General features: G+C 38.4%; 1 protein-coding gene across 1 annotated transcript in view; it reads right to left on the bottom strand.

Annotated features, from left to right (window-relative positions):
• gpx3 (glutathione peroxidase 3) overlaps window positions 1-16,745 on the bottom strand; it is an 86,316-nt gene that overhangs the window by 22,596 nt on the left and 46,975 nt on the right. The window lies entirely within an intron of this gene.

Below are 16,745 nucleotides of genomic sequence, written 5' to 3'. Positions count from 1 at the left end.
TTATTATTAATGTACATTCACTGACCTCTTTATTAGGAACACCTGTACACCTGCTCATTAATGGCATTATTCAATTCAATTTTATTTGTATAGCGCTTTTAAACAATGTCACAAAGCAGCTTTACAGAAACAAATGGATTCACAAAAAATATATTGTAAATATGTGAAATTATCCAGGCAGCCAATCATGTAGCAACAGCGCAATGCATAAAATCTTGAGCTTCAGAATGAGGGGAGGAAATGTGATTGTTGGTGCGAGAGGGGCTGAGTGTAAAACCTCTGGGATTTTCACAAGCGACAGTCTCTAGAGTTTACACCAGTGCGAAAAACAAAAAACATCCAGTTCTGTGGTTTGCAAACGCCTTGTTAATGAGAGAGTTCAGAGGCCAGACTAGTGCGAGCTGACAGGAAGCCCACAGTAACTCAAATAACCACCCTTTACAACTGTGGTGAGCTGAAAAGCATCTCGACATTTCAAACCTTAAGGCAGATGAACTAAGCAGGAGACCGCGTTGATTTCCACTCCTATGAACCAAGAACCCAAATCTGAGGATGGAGTTTGCGTTCGGAGATGCTTTTCATATTACCAGCCACTTTATAGCAACACCGTTATACCTGACATACAGTGGTGTTCTGATGATGCAGCTCATAACTGCAACCTGCACCAGGTGTTGTATACACACCACGTACACACACACACTCCCACATTAATTCATCCCTGTCTGTCGAGCTTCATATCTGCCTGCAAAAGTGTAAAAAAAAAAAAAAAAAGCCTGCTACTGCAACTTTTTTCCAATAGTATCCCAGTCCAAACAATAGTACAATATATACGGTACATACTCACAAAGCTTGGAGTACAAAATTTGCCAATATTAAAAAATATTATAAAAGCATTTAAAACAACAACAACAAAAATGCAAGTAAAGATTTGAAAATGAATGCATAAATAAATAAATAAATCGTGATTGTGGCATAGGTTATTTACTCTAACACACATCAGTTACAGCTGGTTGAGAAAGTGTGTGTGACTGTGTGTGTGTGAGAGTGTGAGAGTGCCTCATGCAGGACCAGGGACTGCTGAGCCTTTATCACTTTTTAAATCCAAATCTGTCTGTTAGACTTGTGTGTAATACACTCTACCACTAGGTGGTGCTGTTGCTTTACATGAGCTTTAATAAAAACTACAGTGCAGAAGAAAGCTAAAGGAATCTGCTGCTCTGTGTTGGTTTATAAACTTATTCAAGTTACTATTTATATTGAAAACCTCCTGTTAAACCTTCTGTTCACTCAATAAGACTGAAACTGTGATATAATCTTTAAGTGTTACTGCTGAGAGGAGACAAATTTCTAACTATACTGACCAAAAAGAAGGATGTTCAGACTTCAGGGCATTGAAGCTGTGCCTTGATTATATTTTACAGATTTGACCTAATGAGATACCATAATGGACATGTTTTGATTTAAAGGAGATGGTTGAAGCTTCTGATTAAAAAAAAAAAAAATTGTTAGTAATATTACAATAATTTTATAATATTATGGTTGTTAAAGTCAAAGAGTGGGAGAGATGAAGAGAAAAAAAAATGAAGACAAAAAGTATTTAAAAAAGAAAAGTGGAACAAAAAAGAGAAATTTTTAAAAAAGGAGAGGAAAAAATATTACATATGTGTGAAAGATATGCCATCACAATTTTAAAAAACAACACACTGATTGCAAAACAGGAAACAGAAAAAAACAGAAAAGTTAAAAAAAATACTGAGGGAGTGGAACAGTACAGTGGGGAGGAAAATTCTAAGGAGTAGAAGATGGAGATCTCCAGAGTCTGTGTTTTTGTAACATTCAGATGTAAGGCTGTGACTTTAAGTTTACTAAACAGTTAAAGTATCTCTGAACTCTAAACTGTGATTCTGATTATATAGCCTGGTATTTGAGTGTCATTTGCCTTCCATTAAAAAAAAAAACGTCTTTCTCAGTACTTCTGTTTTAAAAAAAAAAGAAATCTGATTTGGGGGAGTGTTGTGTAGGAGCTCAGTTAGGGATGTCACAAAATATCTTCTGGCTGTGGAGATAATTTATAAGCTTAAAGGCTAGACATTACACATTTACAATTTTAACCGAAAATTAATGAAACTGCACCAGAACTGAACTATAGGGCTGTCCATCATCTCGTCCGATTATCAGGAAATTTCAGGGTTCTCAGGGGAGCTCGACTCGACTTGAGCTCCCAGAATAAAATAAAATGGCTGAAAGGCTCAAAGTGTCAAGCCAGCATTCAGTCAAAAATAATCAACGTAAGAAACAGAATCTGAGCTTGTTCATGTAGCAGCCAAGTTCTTCAACTCCGAGCAGACAGAACGTTTACTAAGAGCTATTTGTGCAGACACTGGATTCCGAGACGAGTGCTAATGCTAACACTCCTGGTGTTTCTCTCTGTGGTTCACTCTGGCCTGGATCAGGAAATGTGTGATAGGTGCGGATGTGGGCCTGCGCTCACAAACACACTGACCCTGGACCTGGACCTGCACCTTTTCCTCATTGGGACTGGACTCAAAAATCTATGAGATTTAAACACATTCAGCCACTGAGCGCTCCAACCCAGGGTTTCATACTGAACAGCTCATACTGAACAGCTCATACTGAACAGTTTTTACTGAAAGAGCTCTTACTGAACAGCAAATACTGAAAAGCTCATACTGAACAGTTTTTACTGAAAGAGCTCATATAGAACAGCTCATACTGTATAGCTTATACTGAACAACTCACACTGAACAGCTCATTCAGAACAGCTCTTACTGAATAGCTCTTACTGAACAGCTCACATTGAATAGCTTATACTGAACAGTTTTTACTGAATAGCTTATACAGAACAGCTTATACTGAACAGCTCTTACTGAAAGCTCATACAGAACAGCTCATACAGAACAGCTCATCTAGAACAGCTCATACTGAACAACTCATACTGAACAGCTCATTCAGAACAGCTCTTACTGAATAGCTCTTACCGAACAGCTCATATTGAATAGCTTATACTGAACAGTTTTTACTGAATAACTCTTACTGAAAGCTCATACAGAACAGCTCATACAGAACAGCTCATCTAGAACAGCTTATACTGAACAACTCATACTGAACAGCTCATTCAGAACAGCTCTTACTGAATAGCTTATACAGAACAGCTCATACTGAACAGCTCTTTCTGAATAGCTCATACTGAACAGCTCTTACTGAATAGCTCTTACTGAAAGCTCATACAGAACAGCTCATACAGAACAGCTCATCTAGAACAGCTCATACAGAACAACTCATACTGAACAGCTCATTCAGAACAGCTCTTACTGAATAGCTCTTACTGAACAGCTCATATTGAATAGCTTATACTGAACAGTTTTTACTGAATAGCTCTTACTGAAAGCTCATACAGAACAGCTCATACAGAACAGCTCATCTAGAACAGCTCATACTGAACAACTCATACTGAACAGCTCATTCAGAACAGCTCTTACTGAATAGCTTATACAGAACAGCTCATACTGAACAGTTTTTACTGAACAGCTCACATTGAATAGCTTATACAGAACAGCTCATACTTAACAGCTTATATGGAAGAGCTTATATGGAACAGCGCTACATTGCAACCTACACTGTCTGGATTTGGCTTAAATAAAATTAATAATGTTTAATGTTTGAAATATATCACCAGAATATTCATAAATCTGAATTAACATCTGGCCAACGAGCAGATATTCTCCTCACAAGAAGCACATTCCACTTTCTCTCTCTCTCTCTCTCTCTCTCTGTCTCTGTTTCTTTCTTTCTTTCTGAAAATTTACACTTTCAAACTGTCAGTAGCTTTATTTATTTATTTATTTGTATATATTGTTTGCTTATCCTTTTCTTTCTTTCTTTCTTTCTTTCTTTCTTTCTTTTGCTCCTTCTGAACATTTACACTTTCAAACTGTTAGCAACTTTTTTTTAAACAATACATAATTTAAAAAAGTCAGTCGTTTTTAGTTTAAGTATAAACAATATGTTAGATGGATAAGGGTACAACATGAGAAAATAATATTGAAATATTCAGCAGTTTTGCCTTTGAATATATGAAATATTACGAAATTTGGGATTGTATTTAAGCTCATTTAAATTAAAGTGAAATTCATTCTGACCATGCTGATTCAGAAAACCATTTTAAACTTGAATTCATCCAGAAAAGAAAACAGAAGCTGCCATACAATACACCATCTTTATGCAATCTGTACATCCATCACTGGCTAGAGGAAAGAACACACAAAAGTGTAGATAAGTATAGAGTTATTTATATACATTTCAAGTCTTGCCAAGAGTGGCATTAGTAACAAACTATTTAAGAGGAAGGAAAACATTTTAGCTTTAAACTCTAAGCCCAGCTCCTGTGATACAGCTGTGTGAAACACGGCACACTAATTGAAATATATATGTGAAAAGAAACTGAATAAGTGTGTGTGTGTGTGTGTGTGTGTGGATTAAGTTGTTTGGAGCTCTTAATAAGCCTGGCATAAGATGAATCGTGTGAACCTGATTTTTCAAGGCCTGAGAGTGCAGCCGGTTGCCAAGTCCTGGAGTTTCGTGTGTGGAAAGAGAGTTGTTTCCATTTCCATGCGTGACTAAGTGGAGAAAATAAGAGCCTTTCAATGTGGAATTATTCTACATTTAGTTCCAGTGTGGTAGTGCATCAGGCCCAGCTGGGGAGTGTTTCTGATCATGTCTAAGACTTCACTTTAATGACTCAATACTCCTTTTTTTTTCACTCTGTTTCTCAATCACACTTTATTTTACACAGTGATTAAGCTCAAGTGTATTTACACAGGAAGAAATCAGTGAAATGGCCATAATAAGGATGCAGTGGGCTTGCCAGGATCTTCTGCTACTTAATGTAAATGTAAATGTACGCCAACTCTCTTGTTAGGCCTTGGGGGGGTGGTGCTGTTTGCAACTAAACGCAGCTTTGCATTCTTTGCCTTAAATGAAGTCGTTCAGACAAAAGACATGTTTAGTGTCTGACATTTGCTTCCTTATTTTAAAAATAATGGAACACATAATGGAAGTCTGTCTCAGATATTTTCGTAAACACTTCTCAGTGTAGTTGCTAAGATCAAATGGAACATCTTTTCTTGTCAGTTTAATATATATATATTAAATTGGAATGAAATGGATCAGGATTTTCTATAAAATTCCAGTTACATAAAATTTCTTACTTACAAAGGCCCGGATAAGCAACTAACATGACTGAATGAACAACACTTACCTTTTAATGCTTAACCATTAATGATTAGTTTATGGCTATAAATAAGACTATTCCTAGTGCTTATGTATGTTGCATAGTGGTGCTTCATGTTACCACTTTTGACTAGAGGCACAGACTCTGAACAGGTGAGATGCATCAGTTTTGAACAGGAAACTGAGAATAAATGAATACTTCTTTGTCCATTCTTCTTCAAACACTGATTGCATTGTGTTTTTTTAAACTTCTTCTTTTTTTTTGACAATTCATATAATGAGTTAAGTTTATAAAGTCTGGGAAAGCTCTCTCCTTTCTGAGCTAATGTGTCTCGCCTTGCAGCTAGTCTCCGGTCCAATGAGCTGCCTTCAGCTAAATAATTTACATAAATGAATGTGATTGGATAAACCAACAGTGGACCTGTTATAGAAGCCGTGATGGTTCATGTTTAGAAAATTAAAGTCGGCATATATTTTTATATGTTTATTATCTCTGCTAAAGTATTTTTTTCTTTTCAGTTCTCTGAAATACTTTGCTGTGTCTGCCTCTGGACTGTGGATGGCCAGTTGAACAATCCTGGAATAAAGGCTCGTATTGTCAATTCCATGCATTTAAATGGTATGCAGTACTTCTGGGAATGGTGTATACCCTATTTGAGGTAGTGGAGACTCAGTGGTTAAGATCCTGGGCTACCGATCAGATAGATGCGAGTTCAAATCCCAACCTTGCCATTGAGCCTGTAACTCCAGCCTCCTAACAAGCTAGGATATGTGAAGAAAAGAATTTCACTGTACTGTACTTGTATACATGATGATAAAAGCTGTCTTCTACTAAATAAATCTTCATTTCAAAAGGCAATATCAAGATCTGTAGTCTTCTTCCTGAAATTGATCATCATCAGCATTACTTTGATCAAAAATGGACCTGAAACTGACCTCTGGGGAACTCCTGTAGACTTTAAGTTCAAATTGAGCCCCTCCATGCTATGAGGTAGAATTGATCTTCAGTTAAATTTGATTTGTATAGCGCTTTTAACAATAGACATTGTCACAAAGAAGCTTTAGTAGTAGATTTAGATCCCTAATGAACAAGCCAGAGATGACAGTGGCAAGGAAAAACTCCCCGAGATGACAAGAGGAAGAAATCTAGAAAGTACTCAAAATGAAACTCATCCTCTACTGGGTGGCAGATAGTGGAATTATAAATCTCAGCTGTATGAGCAGATGAGCACAGGACAGTCTTTATGATTACGTCATCAGCTGTTAGGTACAAATCTACAGTATCCAGGTGAGATTATCCACTCAAGCATGGGTGAGACTTAAACTATTTTTTGGAAGTTCAGATCTTTAGAGTGCCCATGTGGGACGATCCACAGGAGCAGAAAACCTGATACGAGGCTCAATCTTGCATGTAGATATGACTCACGTCACATCATTTCCACATTATATAATAACCTTCAGCTATAGATTCTGCATTCAAACTTTGGGAGGCGGGGCTTACTAAAGTACTAAGTAAGGGACTTAGTAAAATGTCATTCCAGTTGTCCAAGATGGCTGCCCCCATAATGTTTCAGTGTTTACCTATATGTGGAAGTTTTGTTCTTGTTTGCAGATGACAGTAAGTGTCATAAACCACATCAGCATGTGTGTGTGACATCACTGAAGAGACTTTGGGTGAGAGACTTCCATTAATTGTTAGCTGCATTACCCTTGTAGCACCTGACTGACTACATGTGGACAATACTTTAAATATGATTTTCCTTTTAATTATGATTTTTTAAAATTCTGACATGAATGCAAACATTAATGGTTTTCAGTGGGTCTGAAATGCTATCATTGCACTATAGATTGATTTCCAGACAGCCTTTGAGCATGATGGCTGATCTCAAGGGCAGTTTAGAAGCTTTAGGATGTGTCTCTAAAGTAGTCTTGCTGTTTCTCGTCTCCTCCGGATAACATGTGTCATTTATTACCTCAAACACTGTTGACATATAACGTGCCAGAACTCTATGTGGATGAAGGATAAAAGAGCATCTCGCTTTATTACAGGCCTGTGGAAGGTCCTGTTTGTACAGCAGGCGGGTTTATTGCACTCAGAGAGGGTCATAATGGAGACGATTCTCTCTCACATGGCCTCGGTGCAGGGTTTTGTGCTCCTCTGCTTCACTGTGCAAACAGCTGAAGGCCTGTTATTATTCGGTGAGGTCAGACCTTTGGACTGTCTGTCATTTTTGCTTCTTCACCTGTGAGTATGGAGATGGAGAAGGCATGAGCGTGTGTGTGTGTGTGTGTGTGTGTAGATACAGCACCTCCTGAGGCTTTGGAAAGCCTTTACCACTGAACTGTGAAGCTTTCTGGGTGACTTCAAGTGCACGTTTGGGGCAAAACAGCATTCCTGCTCGTGCTATTTTTCACCATAATGAAACCAAGGTTGAAATGTTTTGATGGTCTCCACCTGAAGAGAGACAGTTCAGTGAATAAAAGTCTTTGAAGTGTCTCCAATGATGGAGATCTCAACACATACCCTCTAACCTCTTCCACATCCCAAATTCTTTTAATTGGATAAATGGATTGCTTTGTTAACAGACTGAAAACAAAATGTGCTTTTGTGTAGAAAAAAAAATTCTCCTATTTTCCACATCTCTGATGTCCTCATATTGTTTTACCTTTAGCTGGAGTGCATGAGGAATTCCTCATTAAATCAAAGAACGGCAGAAGTCTGGACCGTGACTCGATGACATCACCTCTGAATATGTCAGTAAATCCCGCTCTGGTTTCCCCATTACTCATGAGTGAGACAAAGTCCACAAAGAGCCAGATTTAACACACATATCAGAGCTGGTGTTAAGTTCTGAAATGTCTGGATTAGTGATTAAGCACAAACACTGGAAGGTTACAGTGGCTGAATTATTAAGTTTTTCTCTATGAAAGAGACTAAAGAGTCTCCCGATAGTCTCAATGATCGTGAGTTATGCGGTTACGTCTGGATCTGGTTTGTTTTTACTGCTGAATTTAGGAGTCTGATTGATTACACACAACATACATGGAGGAAAAGACAGTAAAGCCTGGCTTGCTGCGTCACAGTGATGAATTGATTTACATTTATGTTTAGTCATTTGGCAGATGCTGTTATCCAGAGCAACTTAGAAAACGCACAAACAGCTGAAGCTGCAGCAATATAAAGTACCTAGAGAATCTGTAAGAATTTATAAACTGAAAAAAGAACTAATGCTGACAGGCAAAAGTGCTAGTGTGTTACAAAAGGGAGGACACATGAGAGAGCTTGAAGAGGTTGTGAACCAGGTGAGCAGAAGAATTCTGAATGCTTTGTAGCGGAGATATATATATGAATGTCTATGTAGATATATGAAGGGGGACCAGAAGGGAGAGTTTTGCAAGAAGATTTGCTGAAAAGAACTAGAACTTGTCTGAGAATTTAAGTTTCTGTAGTCAGGAGAACTTTCGGACCACAAGATCTGATACCACACACAACCTTGGGGTAGTTCTGGACACCCGATTGTCCTTTCCTCATACTGCTAACCTGATTTGGTCTTGCAGGTTTCTCTTTTACAGCATCAGGAGGATCCAGCCATTTCTATTCACAGAGGCCACTCAGCTGCTTGTTTAGTCCCTTGTCATACTGCAACTTGCTCCCAGCAGGTCTGCCCTTGCGCACCATCCGACCCCTGTGACTGATCCATAATGCAGCTGCATGACTGTTCTTAATCTCCTCAAGTTCTCTTACATCACTCGATTGCTATAATCCCTACACTGCCTTCCTGTAGCTGTCCGCATCAGATTTTAAAAACTGATGGTTGCCTACAAAGCCAAAAATTGACCCCTAACTACTTGAAGGTACTTATCAACCTCCTTTCAGTACCAGGTTCCCTACAAGCCTCTAGCATGGCTCGACTTGACCCACATCCCTCAAGATAAAAGCATCCATGGTGGTAAAATTAACTTTCCCCTGTCTATTTACCAAACACTAGGGCACTAATAAAAAAAAACTTGACTTGTATTTTTATTTTTTTGCTGTACTAGTTGTACTAATTCCCCTCTAACAAGGATTTAGTTTGATGGTATTCTTAGACCCTGGCCTGTTTGTATTAGCATGAGGATGTGTTTTTGATGGAGACTACATAACACTTCTGTAAGTCACTCTGGATAAGATTCTGTAAATGTAAATGCAGAATATGTTGGTCGATATGATCAGAAAAGTTCAGTCAGCTTTCTAAATTCACACCAAGATTCTTTGCCATGTGTGCTGGATGGACTGTGAGGGTTTTGATAGTGAGGTCCAGTATAGGGAAGTTCTTCGCTGGAAGGTAGATCTGCTCTGTTTTGTCAAGCTTCAGATTGTGACTCCTCATTCAGGAAAAGAGATCAGAAAAGTGGTCAGATATCTTCAGAGAGACTTGGAGGTGAATAAAGAAATGACATTTTGTGTCATCAGCATAACAAGGGTAGGAGAATCCATATGATCTGATCATTGAACCCACTGGTTAAGGACTTGGGAAGAATACAAATGGACCAAGAACAGACCCCTGGGGAACTCTCATAGTAAGGCTGTGATGTAATGAGCCTGTGATACAACCAAACCTGTCAATGCTACTGTATGTGATAGGATAGATCATGTAGATATCATCAACTAAGTCGTAAAGTAGCCCCCAGATGCCAAATTAGCAAGAGTGAAGAGGAGGAGCTGGTGATTTACAGTATTAAAAGCAACTGCCAGGTCTATGTTGTAGAATTTGGTGACTGACCTGTATTATACTCCTAGGAAAAAGTGTTTTTGATTGTTTTAAATATGTTTTTTAGGCATGCATGATATTTCTGTGGCCCTACTACTAATTTGCATAAAAATGTTTTCCTAAATAATTTACTGAATACAGCAAAGCTTACATGCAGTGAGTTTCAGTGATACTTTATTAGTGATACTAAACTGGAGGCTACAAGCTTCCACACATTGTTAGCTACATTTACATTATAGCAACATTAAAGAAACAAACTTAGGACACCAAATATGCTTTGGCTGATTGACTACACTTGCAGTAAGGGGAACATTTGTTCAAGTCTTTCTTCCTCAGTTGAAAAGAAAGCTACAGTTTATAAGACCATTACAGATTTTACACAGTATTATCTTGAGTATCTCATAATCCTTCATAGATTAATGTTGATCTCTGTTCTGATATTGTTGATAATGCTATGTAGCTTGATTACATCAGCAGTTTTTCCAAAACTCTTCTTGATGCTGTAATAATGATTTGGGATAATTTTTGGCGCCAGATAAGAAGAGGAGCAATCAGGAAGTGTGTCACTTTCTCTGTGGTCCCAATGGCTTTGGCGGGAAATGAAGCTAAGCTGGTAAATCACTGCCAGCTCTCCCTGCTCACCAGACCATCAGAAGTGCTAATTGCAGCTAAATTATGAAATCTACACAATCCTCCAACCTCTGGACCAGACCTGTGAAATCCAATCTTGAGACCAAATACTCCAAAAGCCCATGTCCCAATTCCCCTGTTCCCCATGATCACTTCTCTGTAGATTCATGCTTTAACACACTCATACAATCTCTTTCTAAGTTTCTCATTTGCTTGCTGCCTGGCTGTGGGCTCTCAGATGGCCAGTGCATGATGGAATGTTAGTTTTGGAGTCGAGAGTGAAAAGAGACTCTGTAAGAAAGCAGTTCTGCCCAGTTTATGATTGGCACACAGGCTTGCTGTTTTCTTTCTGTTTGTTCAGTCCCTCTGTATGTGTGTACTTAGTATTTGCAGAAGTGCTACAGAAATGAACTTTCCAAAACAGTAGCTGATTCTTAGCTATTTGCAGGCCGTCCATCAAACAATGGGCCATAAAAGTAAACAGGTAGCAGTAGTAGGTGAACGTGCCTTCTTGGTATGTTTCTAGTTCTCACTAGAGAGTTTGACATTTTATCTCACTCTGGATGAACCCTATTGACTCTCATAGCAAATGACCACAGACATTTCCTGTAGCCTGTCAGCAAACGAGAGGGTATGTTGGGTACTTCAAACAGTAGCCAACCACATTTTTTTCAAACTGCTGCTCATTCTGTGACACAGGGCGGCATGACACGCTCAGAATCAAGCACTATCTGCTCTCTTATACATACATGAGTTCACAGATGTCCACAATTGCCATTCTGATTGACAGGACAGAGGCAGTAACAGCATTCCTCCCATCCAGAGAGCAGAGCCAATTTTGCTTTCTTGGACTTCTCTCCATGGATGGCTGTAACTTCATTGGGATTTGAATATCCCAATTACCAGGCGATAGAAGGAAGAATGCTTTCCTGTTGTGCCACTTGGGAGCCCCAGTTAGTTCCCAGTTAAGCAGAAGCTACATGCCCTCAAAAGAGAAACTACAAGCAAAACGAGTGTCTTGCCACTTACTATTGTAAATGAAGAGTTAGACCTACATGTTTGGAAAATAGAACCAACTAAGTTAAGAAAATATTGTGTTCATAAACAAAAAAATATACCTCTGGGTGCTGGCAGGATTGGTCAAAATTTTGTTAGAAGCAAAAAAAGAAAAACAGGCTGCTAGCTAAGACTGCTACCTGCCCAGTCTCAGCCTTAGATGCTCCACTCAAAGGCTGTTGAATGTCCATAAGAATCTTTCAAGTCACTTGGCATTACAATACTCACCCCTGTGCAATATTTTTCCAGTTCAAACTTTTGAAAACAACAATAAGCATATCTGAGCCAAGCTACAAGGTCTACATGTATTATCCAGTGTTTTTGAAGTTTTTGAAGTTGTTTTTGAAGTTTTGAACACACAAATTCCCGCTCTCCACTTAGTCATGGTGTTTCCTGGTAGATGCAAGCTGGTCTGTTTTTGTTGTAGCCCCATTTTTACAGCCATCTCACAAAACATCTGTAGTCTTTAAAATGTTAGTCAAATGTTTTGAAAGTAGGCTGTTCTTAGCCACATCGACTAATGAAAACTACCAGTCAGGCTAACCAGAGAGAATCTGAACTGGGTTGACCAGTACTTTTCCAAAGATCATAAGCCTTTAAAGAACATAAATCAGGCTTTACATGTACATGCCTGAGAATACATTAAAACAAACACAGAAACATCCATTTCTATAGCCAGCTTTACACCACTTTATGGAAAATCTGAGAACAAAATTGCATACTTTTAGATCCTTCCAGTGTCTTTTTGGCTGAAAAGTCTTAATTTTGCTGCTGGCTCCAAGCTAACTTGTTATACTTGCTATTTTTTGAGTTCTCATAATGTGTGTGCTGGCTCCATGATGGAGGTTCCTGTTACTCTGTAGACAGAGCTCACTGAATGCTTGCTGAAAAAGCTCAGAAGGTGGCAAGGGATGTTGACGACCATATCGCCTTCTTCATCTCATCCTACAGGCTGTAAGGTGCCTAAACACACCAAATCCCACTGAACAGACTCCACTATTATGCACAGAGTATGTGATTTATTATAGTAAAGCAGAAGAGTGCAGGCTTGGATGGGGTTTAATTTATAGTACAGTGTTGATATTAAAGGTGGGGAAAGTGACTTTTAGGTCAGAATGCTTTTTGCAATATTTGGCAAAGTTTAATAAAAAAAAAGTCTGCTTAGAATTCAACTCAGATCTTTGTGATGTTCCAGAGTCTGTAAGCAGAAAAAATAAAACATATACAGTAAGGTCCATAAGTATTTGGACAGTTACACAATTTCCCTAATTTTCTGTATTAATTCAAGGGGTTTAACCAGACCATTTATTTCCTTAATTTGTCATGAAATAAGGAGGAAACTGCTTATCAGTCAGTTGTCCAATTACTTTTGACCCTGTGAAAATGGAGGGACTCCATAAAATAAAATGGCTGTAATTCCTAAAGGGTTAATGCAATATTTTTAAACCCCTTGAATTAAAGCTGAAAGTCTACACTTCAATCACATCGTGATTGCTTCAATTCAAATCCATTGTGGTGGTGTACAGAGGCAAAATTACCAAAATTGTGTTATTGTACCACCAACATCCAACCAGTCAGGACTACTTGTTTGACAATCATGTTGCTTGTCAGTTAAAGATGATCTGCCTCTTGTACTAGCATCAAGCTTTCTAGCTTAGAAAGAGATTTATTCATTTATTTATTGGGAGATTTATTCAGAAATTTGGGGTTTTAAAACAACAAGCTTCAGCTAACGTCCACCAAAGCTGTTTTTGGGAAGTACAAATCTTTAGGGTATCCATGTAGGAGTTCATGCAAGAAAGGATTTTTTTTCTTATTTAGTTTGAAATAAGTTTATCCAAAAATGAAATGTACTCAATTACTCTACATTTACTCTAAATTTAGTCAACCAGCCAATGTTATGACTCTAATATTGCCTAAAAGTAATGAAGACCTTTGCCAACAGCATTAACCTTATAGATGTAATGCAAATCTAAAGAATTGAACTAGGCTTGTATGGATTATGTATTCTTTTAGGTGTAACAAAGCTTTCAGAATACAAAGGGATTTGTTGAATGTTTCAATGTGACACTGACCAGACTCTTTACAGAAGTGGATTCAATCCTGGACTTTGAGGATTTTCCACCCCCCCATTCCCCTCCCTTTTTTTATGTGCCTCTCTACTTCTCTGAACTATTTCCAAGGATAGTCCAACCATAGCTAAGCTCACATCCTCAGAGTCTCTGATCCATCCACTTTGGGCTATTTAATCATCCACATTTCAATGATTTGTCTAGATATGAAGGCCCCCGTCTCAAACGCCCCCCCAAAAAATAGCTTTGAAAAGTCTGAGACTGGAGAACTCAACATCAAGTTCTTCCAGCAAAAGGAAATCAAGACTGTGAGAAAAAAAGAGAGCTATGAGATTTGGCCCTTTCCTAAGATTTCTCAGTCTGATGTGATCATTGCCTATGATTAAGGCAGAATGTGTAGTTCAAGTGAGAGAAACGTTGACTTTCAGTCTTTAGTTTCTCTAAGCCCTGTTTTATTAAGACCATGTTCCAGTTAATATTGTCTGAAGCGTACCCTTATGGTTGATTGCGTAGTTAGTGATGGCAAGGTACTTAGTTTTAAATATGTCTTTCTTGAGCCACTGGAAAAAATGTGGGAAGCAGACTATTCATACACACTCATAAAGGTCACGAGACATCTCAGAAGAGGTATTTTGCATTCTTTAGCAGTGACCAAGAAAAGAGGAATGGCTGGTTTATGGTCACTTCCAAGCAGGCTTCTGAAACCTTCAGGGTCATAAATATACATCAGAGAAGGGAACAGGATGAGGAAGGTTCAAAAAAGTCCCTCAGAAACAGAAATGTTGAAAGTGCTGTCCACATTCATAGCAAACGGCCTGTACTTATATATGAAGGAGACAGGTGGGAATTAGCGAGAGCTTCGATGAAGAGGTTGTGTGAGACAGTCTCTTAACTACAGTTAGCAGTAGAAAGGGGGGAATGATGTTGCAGTAGTCAATATTTTTCTTACAAGGACCTCAGTCAGTATGTGGAAAATTATGTAGAAATGTAAAAAAAAAGTGGAAAATTATGTAGAAATTATTAAAGGTTTGTTTATATTTGGATTGGCCTCTTGTCAGTCATTTTATAGACACGCCCCCAATGCCCCTTCACATCCTCATAAATCGTTATGAAGAGAAGTTACATGTTTATAGAGCTGTAACTCGGCTTTCAAGCAGTTGAATGCACTTGAAATTGATGTCATGACAGTGCTAATGGTAACTCTAGTTAGCATGCTAACTTTAAACCACTTTGAACCACCATAAGTTTTGGGGGTGGAGCTTTGTGTACATGGGTGGAAATGGGGTGGGCTCAGTGAATAAAAAAAAATCATTCAGATCTTATTTAATGGCACACATTTAACTGTTAGAGACCTATTTTTCCACAAATCTTACCTAATGCACCTTTAAATCAACTATCAACTAGCTTATAAGGTGTTAAGTAAGAAATGAAACATTTATGGATGTGCTGTTATAAGAAATTAATCAAATGATGGGGTGGTGTGATGCAGCCTGAAGCGAAGCTTAGACACTGTTACCACCCAAAAGTGGATTATTTTTCTATAAAAGCATTTTATTCCTCTTAAACTGCAGCAATTTGCCAATTAGAATTTTCATTAATTAAAGAATGACAAGTCATAATTTTTATCTGTTTATAGTTACATTTAATGTTGTGGAATATCCATGAAACAAGTTAGTTCCTGTTCTCACTAATACTATAACAGCTACAAACAGTCACCAGCCTCTCCTTTTTCTTTTTTTGAAGTTAATATGACAAAAAAAAGAGCTTATCATGTTACCAAGAAACTAGAAATGAGCAAACTCCTCTTACCTGAAGACTTTCCTATGGTGGAAAAAATTTTAAGTTTTTTTTTTTTTGTTAAACAACACCATTTATTATTATCCTAGGATTATGTAGCTCGTCCACCATAGAAGTCCATGTGAATGAGTAAATGTATCAAAACAAGCTCATACGTACACTCACCGTCCATTTTAATAGGAACACCTGTACACCTGCTCAGTTATGCAGTTATCTAATCATTCAATCATGTGGCAGCAGCACAAGGCATAACATCATGCAGATACAGCTCAAGAACTCCAGTTAATTTTCACATCAAACATCACAATGAATAAAAAGTGTGATCTCTGTGACTTTGACTGTGACACGGTTGTTGGTGCCAGATGGGCTGGTTTGAGTATTTCAGAAACTGCTGATCTCCTGGGAATTTCACACACAACAGTCTCTAGAGTTTACACAGAATGCTGCAAGAAACAAAAAAACATTGAGTGAGTGACAGTTCTGTGAGTGGAAATTCCTTGTTGATAAGAAAGGTCAGAGGAAAATGACCTTATTGGTTCAAGCTGCCAGGAAGGATATAGGAATGCATATAATCACTCTATATAACCGTGGTGAGCAGAAAAGCATCTCAGCGTGCACAAAACATCAAACCTTGAGGTGGATGGGCTACAACAGGAGAAGACCACATCAGGTTCTGCTTCTGTCAGCCAAGAACAGGAATCTGAGGCTATCATGGGCACAGGCTCACCCAAACTGACAGTTGAAGATTAGAAATAAAATCACCTGGTCTTTTTGCAGTCTTCAGCTGTCAGTTTGGGTGAGTCTGTGCCCAATACAGCCTCAGATTCTTGTTCTTGGCTGACAGGAGTAGAACCTGATGTGGTCTTCTGCTGTTGTAGCTCAGATCCACCTGAAGGTTTGACATGTTCAGCTTTCTGAGATGCTTTTCTGCAAACCGTGATTCTAAAGAGTGCTTATTTGAGCTATTGGAGACTTCCTGGCAGCTCAAACTAATCTGGTCATTTTCCTCTGATCTCTCTCATCAAGAAGGTGTTTCAGCCTCCAGACCCTCCGCTGACAGGATGTTTTTTTTTTTTTTTTTTTTTTTGCAGCACTCGAGATTGCTGTATGTGAAAATCCCAGGAGATCAGCAGTTTCTGAAAAACTCAAACCAGCCCATCTGGCACCAACAACAATGCCACAGTTAAAG

This window comes from Pangasianodon hypophthalmus, chromosome 9 (genome assembly GCF_027358585.1).
Source record: "Pangasianodon hypophthalmus isolate fPanHyp1 chromosome 9, fPanHyp1.pri, whole genome shotgun sequence".
NCBI lineage: Eukaryota > Metazoa > Chordata > Actinopteri > Siluriformes > Pangasiidae > Pangasianodon > Pangasianodon hypophthalmus.
This window is presented reverse-complemented; position numbering and strand designations above follow the sequence as displayed.